This window comes from Ochotona curzoniae, unplaced genomic scaffold, assembly GCF_017591425.1.
Source record: "Ochotona curzoniae isolate NIBS_2020 unplaced genomic scaffold, NIBS_Ocur_1.0 contig_899, whole genome shotgun sequence".
In the NCBI taxonomy this organism is placed as follows: domain Eukaryota; kingdom Metazoa; phylum Chordata; class Mammalia; order Lagomorpha; family Ochotonidae; genus Ochotona; species Ochotona curzoniae.
The window spans coordinates 7,298,271-7,310,662 of NW_024466605.1; positions in this window are offsets into that span (position 1 = coordinate 7,298,271).

A 12,392-nucleotide genomic window follows, 5' to 3' on the forward strand; every position below is an offset into this window, starting at 1 on the left:
TGGAGCTCCTTACCCATGGTTTCAGCCTGATTCAGACTCAGTTGCTATAGCCCTTTAGGGAGCAAACTAGCAGATGGAAGATCTCTGCTGCTCTTCTCTCTCTTTGTATATCACGTATTGCTTAGGGGAGCCTACCAACAGCTTTCATTTCTTGCTTCATTTATTAAAGTGTTCCATACATTATTAGAAATTGAATGCTATTATTTTGTGTATCACAATGAAAAAAGCCATTTACATATACACATTTGGTACCTCTTAAACTTTGGTTTGAAAGGCATTTTGCAACAAAACACTTTCTTGCATGACTCAAGTTATTCAAACCTTTGAATGAAGTTAACTTTTTGAACTGAAAAATTCTACAAGAGGAAAGCTTTCAAACATGGCAGCCATTTTGCTTTCAAAAAAATCAGCCTCTGACCAGTTTTTATTCTGCAGTGACAGCAGCTCATTTCCAACAGCTCATTGCTAGGTGTCCTGAAAACAAAGTTTGTACTTTTGTGCCTCGTCACATGATTTTATTTTCTGAATCATCTATTTTCCCTCCCATAAAGCATTTTGGCCACTAAAGTTTAGCCAAGAAATTAATTTATCATAGTAAGATGACCAACCATCCCAGTTCACTTGGGAAACAGGACAACTCATTCTAAAACTATTACAGCACCAAGCCAACTGTAACGGCTGTTCAGTCTCTGTCTACAAGGCTTGGCAGGAGATGCACAACAGCAACAAAAAATATCTGCTGTGAAGCACAGGAGGACGACTTAGGGCAGCCTCTTTCAGGCAAGTAAGAGAAGCAGAAATCCTGTCAGTGGTAAGAAGCAGGGAAATTTAAAGGCGAGCATGAGGTTCTCTCAGGATCTATCATCCAAACCAACGGTTTTAGCTTAAAGACATGAAGGAGGAGGATTTTAAGGGTATAGAAGTGAGGCCAACATTGTGACACAGCAAGTTGAGTCATACCTGTGACAGTACTGGCTGCTCCATTTCTAATTCAGCTTCCTGCTAATATACCTGGGAAAGCATTAGAAGATGGCTCAAGTGCTTAGGTCCTTGACATCATGTGAGGGACCTAGATGGATTTTCAGACTCCTGGCTTAAGCCCAACCCAGTCCTGGCCTTTTAGAGTATTTGGAAGATATCTCTCTCTCTCTCTTTCTTAATCTTTTTATCCACTTCCGCTTCTGCCTTTCCAATAAATAAATAAATCTTTGAAAAAATAGAATACAGAAATCTCCAAAGAGATTGAGGGACACAAAAGAACTTACTTCCTACTCTGCTATTTGATTTCTTGGAAGGAAAACTCCACTCAGGTAACTTGGAGCCAATAGGGCACAGCTTCATCCCAACAGAAATGACAGGACATATGTAGGTAAAACGTGGAGATAGGAGCACCACGTTAAAGGTCTAGATTAAGGACTAAAAGAAGCTCTGCCAACAAGAGAAGAAAGTGGCCCTACCTCAGCAGTCAGGTAAAGCAGAGACGCTAGTCTCGCTAGTCTCTACTTGCATAAGGACACATTGCGCAACTCAAAATGGCTAGTCACTTCAGTAGCAGATGAAGCAAAGATCAACATGAAAGTCCAGAGACCAAAAACAAAGCATTTATCAGCAGGCAGCAACAGAGAAAGGCAGCACTCATGACCAGGAGCCCTTCCTCCAGCCTGAGATGTCTCCATGCACTCAATACCACACTGCAACAAAAGATGGGGAGAGAAGCTCAGGAGAAGAGAAATAGCCCTGATAAAGCTGCTGGAAATTCAACTGACTGCAGTCAGAGCTAACTGTAGGGATAGGTTCATTGTTTCTTATTTGTTTTTTAAGGTCCCAATGACCTTTCTCTGCCATCCCCATGGCCAAGAAAGGCCCTGCCTCTCTGTGCAAACCAGAGTTGCACTATAACACATTAAACTCTGACTTATTTCCATGGTATTCTACCTTATCTCCCTTTCTATTTATTATTCTCAGGGGTTATTTTTTCAAATATACTTTTCCTTTCAAATCAGGATATATTTCTATTTCACAACTGTGATTTATTAAGATTGTAAAGGCCACGCCACAAAAATAGCAATCCCAAAGGTTTTAAATATCAGAGTCATTGTGGAATTGGAAATCTTCTCCCTTTCAAAGTGGATCTTGGCATATTCCTTATAACTGACATGTGTAATTCGTAGCCATACTATAATATATGCCTGTTATTTCTTGGCTAAATCCAGTAAAATTTCCTTTCTCATCTCTATTGTTTTTGTGTCTGTTTTTCATACTTGCAATATAGTCCTTTGAGACATTATGATTGTTTGCATCTAAAGATTTTTACTAAATTATAGACGAGATAATTTTTCTATGAATGGGCCTGCAGTGCCCAAATCTTTTAACAGAGAAACTTCATCAACTTGGCTTATTCTTGAGCCAAAATGGATGATTGTCTTGGCAGGAAATAAGAATTTCTTCTGACGAGGAATGGATTAAAGTTTCCTTATCTAGACAGTGTGTTCACAATGGCACTGTGTTCTGAGTCAGGCCTGTGCAGGTGTGACTTGGCAGAATTTTGGAGGCATAATAATAGAAGATATTGTTGAAATTGGAGTCATTTTATTCAGATTGTATGGGTGAGTTTCTAATCAAGCAATAAAGATGCAATAAAATGCATAAAATATCTTTCTCAAGAGGCACTGGTTCCTGTGAAAAACGCTGTGCTTTGGAAGCCCCTACGTTTTCTCAATGTTCCTTCATCCAGTAATGTCAGTTCAACCAGATCTTAGAGGTTATGTTCCTTTGCAACTAGACTTGATTTTATGCTCTGACAATTCTGTGAAATTTACCTCCAACCTAACCAGGGTTGTTCACACATGTTTCAATCCTGTGGCCTACACACTTCCCTTGATGCTGCGTCAGATTTCACTTCCATACAAACTTCTTCCTCTTGGGAAAGTGTGGTCTGTCCATTTTAGGGGAAGTGTGTTTCACATGTGTGAAACACACACATACACACGCATGGTGTTAGGAGAAACCAGGAAGACATCAGCAGAGGGCCAGTAACTATGACTCAGAAGGAGTTCAGTAGGAGAGGTTAACACATTGAGACCATCGTTAAGCTTTACTGATACACAGTCATTCTCCTTCTGTTCCCAGGGAAGACGCATTTTTCCCACCCTTTGGCTGCTGTCATTATACGCCTTGCAAAGTCTAGAATATTAACTGGCAAGCCTTTTATAACAAAACAACAACAAAAATCTCTAGTCCCTAGTCTCAAATAGGGATGGTATACACAATGCATCCTACCAACATCCCTTCCTTCTGCCATCACCCGTCAACCAAAAATAGTGTGACCTCCGCCCACAAGCCCTTCCCAGGATACAAACAGACACCAGGATCTATTCCAAATTGCCACCCACAGCCAGGAACACAGGGGGACTTCAAGAAATTTGTGGGAAAATAAATTAACACTTAATTTTGATGCTGATTTTGAAATTCATGCCATTTTGTCATTATGTACATTTCCTAAGACCCTGCATATTAACTGTGCATGTCTGGTTTCCTAGACTAAGTCACTGGGTTGGGACCCATCACAGGTACCCTTTCAAGCTCCCCTTCTATCTTAATCCATCAGGCTGCTCTAACCAGCAGAATGAAGCCAGGGGTTTGCCTCAGGTCTCTCTTGTACAAGCAGTGACCCCAATCTTAAGGGCCTCGCCCTTCAAGATCTCCCGAACTCCAGGGTACCTAACACTCTCACATTGGGGGTTAGATTTCAACATACACATTTTGAGGAGACACAATCTGCAGCAACTTATCTCTGTAATTTCCTGAAACTTGGCCTTCTTCCAGTACCTCAACCACTTCTAAGAACTGCTAAGGATTTTTTTTTTAATCATTAGGAAAGAAAGTCACCTTCCACAGCAACCTTAGATTATCTAATGAATGTCCTTCAAAAAAATCAAACCAATTTCATCTTTCTCTGTCATTGTAGAAAGGTCACCATTCTCAGTACTCTGCTGCTAATCAATTGCCTTGCCACAAAGCTTTGTGTGTGTGTGTGTTTAAAAATCAAGCTTAAAGGAATATTTTCATATTCATGCTTCTGAGCCAAGGAATGAGAATACACCTGCATTTGTCCTTAGCTACTCCACCCCTCACTGTCTCAGAGCGCATGCTTGGAAAAACTGTGGGAGAACAATAATTTATAGTCAGGCCTTCAAGTGAGGATTCTTCAGCAGCTACTTTATTCTTGTCTAACTAAACAAGAAAGCGCTTAACAAAAGCTCTGAAAATCATCACAGAATATTCATGATACAAAAAAAAGAATTATCTATCCTCAAGTATTACATAATGAGATATTATTAATAAATGAAAATTATCTGCCATAGGAACAACAAAGCTTAATATCTCTCCTACCAATTATGAAGTCTCTCTCTCACTGCCAGACCACAAAGGGAAAGCAATTTCACTGCAAATAGCCCCAATGATGTAAATCAAAAGTTTTATGGCTCCACTGCTGGATTCTCTAGCAATGCATTTCACTGACATCAAATTATATGCATTTGGGGCCTGACACAATAGCATAGTGGTTAAGGTCCTTGCCTTGCACGACCCAGATCCCATATGCACACCGGTTCTAATCCCGGCAGCCCTGCTTCCCATCCAGCTTGTGGCCTGGGAAAGCAGTCAAGGACAGTCCAAAGCCTTGGGACCCTACACCCACGTGGGAGACCTGGATCAACTCCTGGCTCCTGGCTTTGGATTGGCTCAGCTCCAGCCATTGCGGCCGCTTAGGGAGTGAACCATAGGACACAAGATCTTCCTCCCTGTCTCTCCTTCTCTGTATATCCACTTTCCAATAAAAATAAATAAATAAATCTTTTAAAAAAAGATATGCATTTGAATCAGTAAGCAATGAAGGTCATCAAAGGTCCCCATGTTTCCAGCATACCTAAATGTTAGCTTCACTAAACTTATTTTCACAAGTAATAATAATAATAATAATGCTAGCAATTGTTATATTAGCATGGGTTATTCTTATTTCTTCATACTCCTTACATCTTTATTCTTCAGTCAGCACTTCCAAACCTCAAAGTTAAAAATGAAAAATGCGTCCCCATATGCAATAAATACCATCAGGAAATGGCGAATGCTCTAAGGCAAAGGGGAAAAAAAGCTCCAAAGCACCTTTTTCAAATGCAGAAGTTACTGAAAAGCCACTCATCCAAAGGTGAGTTCTCCACTTTGAAGATACTTTCTATTTTCCTTATGAGAAATAAAAATAGCTGGAAATCCCCACACCCAAGTAAAAACCTTATTATTAAAAAGATCCATGGGTCTGGCAGATGGCTCAGTGCCTAAATCTTCATCTTGCAAGCACTGGAATCCCATATGGGTGCCAGTTTGTGCTCCAGCTGCTTCACTTCCCCTCCAGCTTCTTGAGTATGACCTGGTAAAGGAGTAGAAGATGGTTCGAGTCCCTGGGACCCTGAACTTGCACAGGAGACCTGAAAGAAACTTCTGGCTCCTGGCTTCAAATTAGCTCAGGCTCTCCTTTCTATAAATCTGATCTACCTTTTCAAAAAAAATGAAATAAGTCTTTAAAATAAATAAAAATAAAAAAGACTTATGAGGGCTTTTATATTTTGTCAGATGACTCAAAACTTGGCAATTGTACAATTCAAATCCAAGTATGATTACAAGGCACTGAGGGGCCAAGAGTCACGCATCATGGATATGAGAAAACCAAACAAGAGGAGTAGGAAACTCAAAGAACTGTTCAACATAAAGATTAAATGAATTCTTCAAGGTCACAAAGGAAGAAGCATTTAATTTCTTAGGCATTTCTTATGTAGACTCAATCCTAGCTCTCATATCTAGAAACTAATGACTCCAGTATCAGCAGGCAACTGTGCCACAGTAATGTACTCTTCTACACAAGACAAAAGCAGGTTAATTTTTTCAGACCCTTCCAAATCTCTCCAGAACTTTGGAAGAAAAAAAAAAAAGCACATTGCTCTTTCTATGCTTTTGCTCTACAAACTCTTTTGATCTTAAAAAAAAAATGGGCTTTCTTGTTTAATAAAAGTTTGATTGTTAAAATTTGAAGTACTTCCTCTATCAGCAGCTGTCACTTTTCCACAGCTTCCTCTTTTTAAGAGTTCAAATTATTTTCTGCTCTATTATGAACAAAGATGATCGGATGAGAGTCAGTGTCTGTGTCAGCAGGATACGCCCACAAACAAATGCATTTAAGGAGAAATAACCCAAGGAAACAGAAAGTGAAGTACACAGTAGGGAAGGAAAGTAAAATCAGCATCAAAAAACTCTTCCTGCTTCATCAAATTGTCCTTCTGAATCGGATTATTCCTTTTGCCTGTTCTTATTTCTCTCTTTCCAATGCAATCAATCAAACAAAAACATACTCAAAACCCTTCTCTGTCAGCTAGAGCCACATTTCTCTGTAAAGCTCTTCAAAAGAATTGTCTGCACTTGCTATTCCAGTCTCCAAATCCTCCCCTCTCACCTCTCATTACCCTAGAAATTCAGGTTTTTCATAACCCATCTAAGGTCACCAGAGACCCTCCACAAAACACTGCTGAAATCAAAGGCCAGTTCTCACTCATTTTTGTGTGGCTTCTCTGTAGCTTTTTAATATAGTTCCCCTGCCACTTGGCACGCATTCTTCCCTTGGTTGCCAGAACCCCACATTCTCAAGTCTGTATCTCACTTTCATGTTCCTTAGTAGACACCCAGCCTCACTCTGCGCTCTCTAAGCCAGGAGTTCTAAGGAAAATGTTCTAGGATAGCATTTTCATCTTTAGTCACTACATAACCATCTCAACCAGACTCTCACTCAGTCTATGCCAGCTCTAGAATGTCTATTTCTAGATCACACCTCCCTCCCTGAAACTCTACAAACTTGAACCTCCTCCCTCTGAAAACCTGCACTGCATGCAATCGTCATTTCTGTCCAAATTCTTTAACTGCTCAAACCTAGACCTTTAACTGTCTTTCTCTTAAATCTTCAACCAATCTTTCAGTAAACCCTCTCCCCACTTTCACCCCCTTCTGCTCTTAGTACCTGGCCTAACAACATCTCAGCTTTGCAATTGCACACTGGTTTCTCCTCTTGCTCACTTGCTTCCTGAGCGCAACAACCAAATGCTGTTTGGATAGTCTACAAAGCTGTAACCCACTCCCTCTATCCCTGACGCTAACACGCAGAATGCATCTTCTATTACTTTCCCTCTCTTGCACTCCACCCTGGCAACTCTAATCCTTTTGCTGCCCCTCAAGTGCACCAGGAAGTCCCCGGTTATGGTCCTCTGCACTGGCCATGCTCCTTGTCTTCCACTCTCTTTTCCGGATATCAGCCTGAGTTCATCACTCACCTCCCTAAGCCCTGAGATGAAGGAAAACCCACCCTGAAAACCATAATCAAGATGACAAACATCTCATTAATAACTCAGGGTCACTAGGGCCACTGTATTGCTCTCTGTAACACATCAGTTCTCAACAGTTCCACTTAGATACCCCTCATTACCATTTTTGTCAGTCTTCCCCATAGGATGCACACTCCATAAAGGGAGTTCACAGGGATATTCACATTGTTCACTCATATGTCACAAAACCAGAAAGAGCCAAAAACACAGAATTCATGACTGACAGAAATTACAAAACACAAAGCAAATACAACTAGTATATGTTTTATTTTGATTATAGGTCTTGCTTTATAAAATTTTTCTTCTTTCTTGAATTTCTCCTTGACCTTTATTGTATTCTCCTGTTCAAAACTACTAAACATGAGCAGCTTTTCTCCTTAGCACATAAGTGACAACACATATCTTTACTCTCTGGCTAATGGAACATTCTGGAAGGCAAAGGATTTCTTCAACTCCAAGGGCTTTTTTATTTAAGAATTTAATTTACCTGTATTTGAAAAGCAGATTTACAGAGAGGAGAGACAAGGAGAAAAGGATCTTCCATCCATTGGTTTACTCCACAAGTGGTCACAATGGCCAGAGCTGAGCCAATCTAAAGCCAGGAGTCAGGAGTTTCTCCCGGGTCTTTAGCCCTCCACTGCTGTTTTCCCAGGCCATAAACAGGGAGCTGGATCAGAAGTAGAACAGCTGGCACATGAATCGATGTCCATATTAGATGGCAACAATACAGGGAGAGGCTCAGCCTATTATGCCATGGCACTGGCCCAATATTCCAAGAGCTTTGAGCAACTAACAGGTAACACTTCAGGGGGTTTGAATTCTGTGAGTAATCAAATACAAAAGTGTTACTTACTTGCACTTTTAAGTTAGAATTTTTTTCCCTTGGACAATAAAAACTAAGTGGCTTCCCTGTCTCAGGTTTGTGTCAAGATTTCAAGTATTTGATGAGAAGTGAATGGATTATTCAGATAGAAAATGACAAATGTTAGAACAGGAAACTAGTTCCTGAAATAATAAAACTGAAAGGCCAGAAGCAAGAATCAATAGACTAAGCCAAATAAGTTTCTCAACCTAAGTCACTATTTCAATTGCTAAATACCAGCTTGCTCAAGATGTACAATTATAAACTTGATTTTTTTTAAAACTTGATCAATGTCCTGTTTCTCCTCCATTGAACTGACAGGCATTCTCATTCAATTGAGATAAAAGTAAAAATGAGACAATCAGCCTAAACAATGTTTGAAACTCCACTGTTCTCTAAGAAAGAAAGCAAACCCACAGGAAATGTCAGAATTTGATTATTTACCAGTCTATCACACAAAGCAATACATGAGGAAGATGAAGATGGTTAATGAAGAAATAGGAATAGATGGGGTGCAATGGTGGGAAATCTTATTCATGAAAATAAAGCTAAGACTTAAGTCTTGTGTCCCAAATACTGGCATAAACAGCTCATAAATTAATTGTTTTTCCTTATGTCTGTGTTTGCTCCCCTGTGAAATGCTTCTGCATGTGCTGCTCTAGTTTCCTATAAGATTATGCACCTTTTCTTACTGAATCACAGACACATGCAATTCTATGAGATTATCAGTTACACAGTAGACATTATCTTCCAGCTGATCACTCACTAGTTTTGTCTTTATTAGTTTTGGTAAGTGGAGATTCTTTGTTTTGACATCTGTTCTAAATTAGTCTTGAAGATTCACTTGTATTCTTGACTGCTTAAAAAATCTTTTCTTACTCTGAGATCATAAACAAATTCTCCTAGATGATCTTCTAAATACCTTAACTATTTGATCTATCTGAGAGTGATTTCTGTTGAATACAGTACATTCCACACCCTTGTGTACTGCTCTCTAACTCAGCACCAATGTTTAACTGGCTCATCCTGCCAGGTAAGATGTGTTTGTAAACTTTTAATCTGCTCCATCAATCTGCTATACACTCTGTAGCAATATCACACAAAAATCAATGTGGTTTTATATTCATTCTTGCTCTGGTAGGTTAATCTCACTACTCCCACGACACCCCCACATACAATTACCCGATTCCTCTTTTTAAGACACAACTTTTCATTCCTTCTTCTCACATACACATTTAAGAGTGAGCTTACAAAAATTTTTTTAAAACCCAGTGGGGATCTTTATTTAGTTGTTTCAAATCGTACATCGATTTGGGGAGAACAAACATCTTTATGATACTGAAATCTTTATGAAGATAATATATCTTTCCATTTATTGGAGTCTTTTGTAACTTTTCCAACATAATAACACATCTTTTGTTAGAATTGTTCCTGGCACTTCATACACTTGTTACTATTATAAATATACCACAATTTTAATTGAAATCTAACTTTTTAAAAAAATGTGCTTAATTATTCTAAAAGAGGAATTACAGAAAGAAAGGGAGAAACAGAGAGATCTTCTATCCACTAGCTCATTACCTAAGTGGCTGTAACAGCAGGCCATGGCCAAGACTGCATTTAGGTCATTTTCTACTGTTCTTCTAGGTATGTTAGCAGCAAACTGAATTAGAGTGGAATGACTGGGATTTCAACCAATGCCCTTCTAAAGTACCATCAGCTGAGGCATCGGCTTACTCCACTGCACCACAATGTCAACCCTAATTTATTATCCAGCGTTAAACTGTGATACCAGAATTATGTTTGGCACTAGAAAAAAAAATGCAACAAGAATAGCTGACACCAGCTGTTTAACATGACCATTCAGCTATTTGCATGTAATGGAGAAAGATCAATCTTCTATTCTTCATTGTGCCTAAGACAGTGATGAATTTTCTATTATTCCCATACTTATAATGTTCATATGTATCTGTTCCTCCCATGACAATTCCTAAGAAAAAGAACTACATCCACCTTGGCCCTTCTAGACTATCAAATACCTGTTACATTAATGCATTCTGCTTTTTGGCATTCTCCAGTTAGTCAAAAACACATTCCATTCAAGGAGGGCAGTAAACAGCTGCTTTCCCCTCACAGCAGTTTCTAGAAGCCAAATCCAAATCAAAAAAGGTAATCAGAATATCTTCCCCAGTCAAAATCATGTTTATCCTGTCTCCAGGCTCTCCTCTTTCAACACATAACAAAATCAAAATGGTTAAGAAACAAGTTTCTTCAGTGTTTTAACTTCCTTGAAATTAATTGACACTTCATAAGTTACCTGCTACCAGATTCCCACGACATGACTCCAAGACAAGTTCATCCACAAAAAGCCTTCCCACTAATACTCACCGATTGTCCTCTGTTCTTAGCAACTAAACTACCTAAGAGTTATATGGGTAACTTTGAACAGAGTTACCCATTGAAGGAGTTCAGGACATACCACTCCAGCATATATTGCATTAGTGTATTGATTACATCAAGTGGACTCAACTGTTATCATTTTCTAAAAGTCAACTCGTGTCGCAGGAGAGAGGACTATACCAACCTAGACAGAACTTGTCATAAAGTATCTTCTTTTCTCCTAAGGGCTTATGCTTCTTTCTCTAAATCTCATTAATTCTGGGGATACCATTTTTCACCCCATGACCATTTTGCTCATTTCAGAAACAGAGGTTGAGTGAAGGGATCACTCAACCTCTTGGTGTGGACTTGCTTTAAATCAGCTGTCCAGCCTATGTCCTGTCACCTACTAGACGATGAAAAGCACCAAGAACCCGGTTAGGACAAGAAGGTCAGAGGTCAGACTTATTTTACAGAACCAAACCTTTTCTATTATCTCTGTTGTAAAAGTCTCCAGAATTTCCTCCTTCCCTCTTCCAGATTCAGAGAAGTAAGCATACCCAAAATGGAGACCCCTCAACAGATGCAAGTTTCCTTCACTTACAGTCGGCCTCAGAGTAAAAATCAGCAGTTTTCCATTTCAGCCTGTGTTTTTCTAACTGACTGAGTTCAGGGAAGGGCTCATTAATGAACAGGGTAGACAGCACATCTTTCATGCACAACTGAGACACTACATTCTTGTGCTAAACTGGAGATTTTGCCCAAGGTTGCAGAAGCACATATCATTGACCTAAGGACTTGACTGACTTTTGTTCTCCTAAAAGAGATAGAGAAGAAAAATCACTTTTCCTTAATTAGTTAAAACAAAACAAAAACACCTCTATGTGCTAAACCTCATCACCTCTGCAAGGGTCTTCGAGCCTTTTGTAATATAGCCCACAAATAAATCATTCTGCCCAGGTTAACTCCCCTGCAGCCACATTCACCCACTTTTCTAAAGCATAGGTTCTAGGAGTCACTTTGCATGAGGTTAGAGTTCCAAACACGAAAGTCCTCAACCCCGGACTCAGTGCAGTTTCTGTGTAATCCAACGGGTGCCATAAGCTCCAAGGATATCATAGGCTATCTAAGAGTACACAGTGACCCATAGATTGTATGCACATTCATAGCATAAGCCAAATCTGTCTGGAAAGCACTATACTATCAATAGCCAACTGAATCCATAATTCCCACCTTCTAATAGCCCTAATGTTGGGAAGATGAAGCTAAGAAATGAAAGTTAGCAAGCTCCCACCCTTTTCTGCCAGATCGCCATGCCCTCTTATTCTGTGCTTCTTTGCTAAGCAACAGGCCCACCTGCTTGACTACCTGATCACACTCTGACAATGAGCCACTGTTTTTAAGTCCACATAAGTAACTTCCCAGGGAGTTGTAGAGAAGGGCTATGGCATGGTTAGGCACAGATGTGAATGTGCAAATGCAGCTAATGGGGGATGCTCGGCTGTTCGTGGTTGCAGATGTGTGGACACGTGTAGATGTTTAGTGTGAGGGTCTGACCACAACCAGAGACCACAAAGGAGGCTACCTCCTATGATCCAACTTGCGTTGTGGGCAGGTGGCTGTTTGTTGTGCATTTCTCACCACTGCTGTGAGTAAAGGAGGTATAACTCAACAAACAACCCTGAATTGTTCTCTGACATGTCAGAGTCCAAATCTGTTTTGGTTTGGAG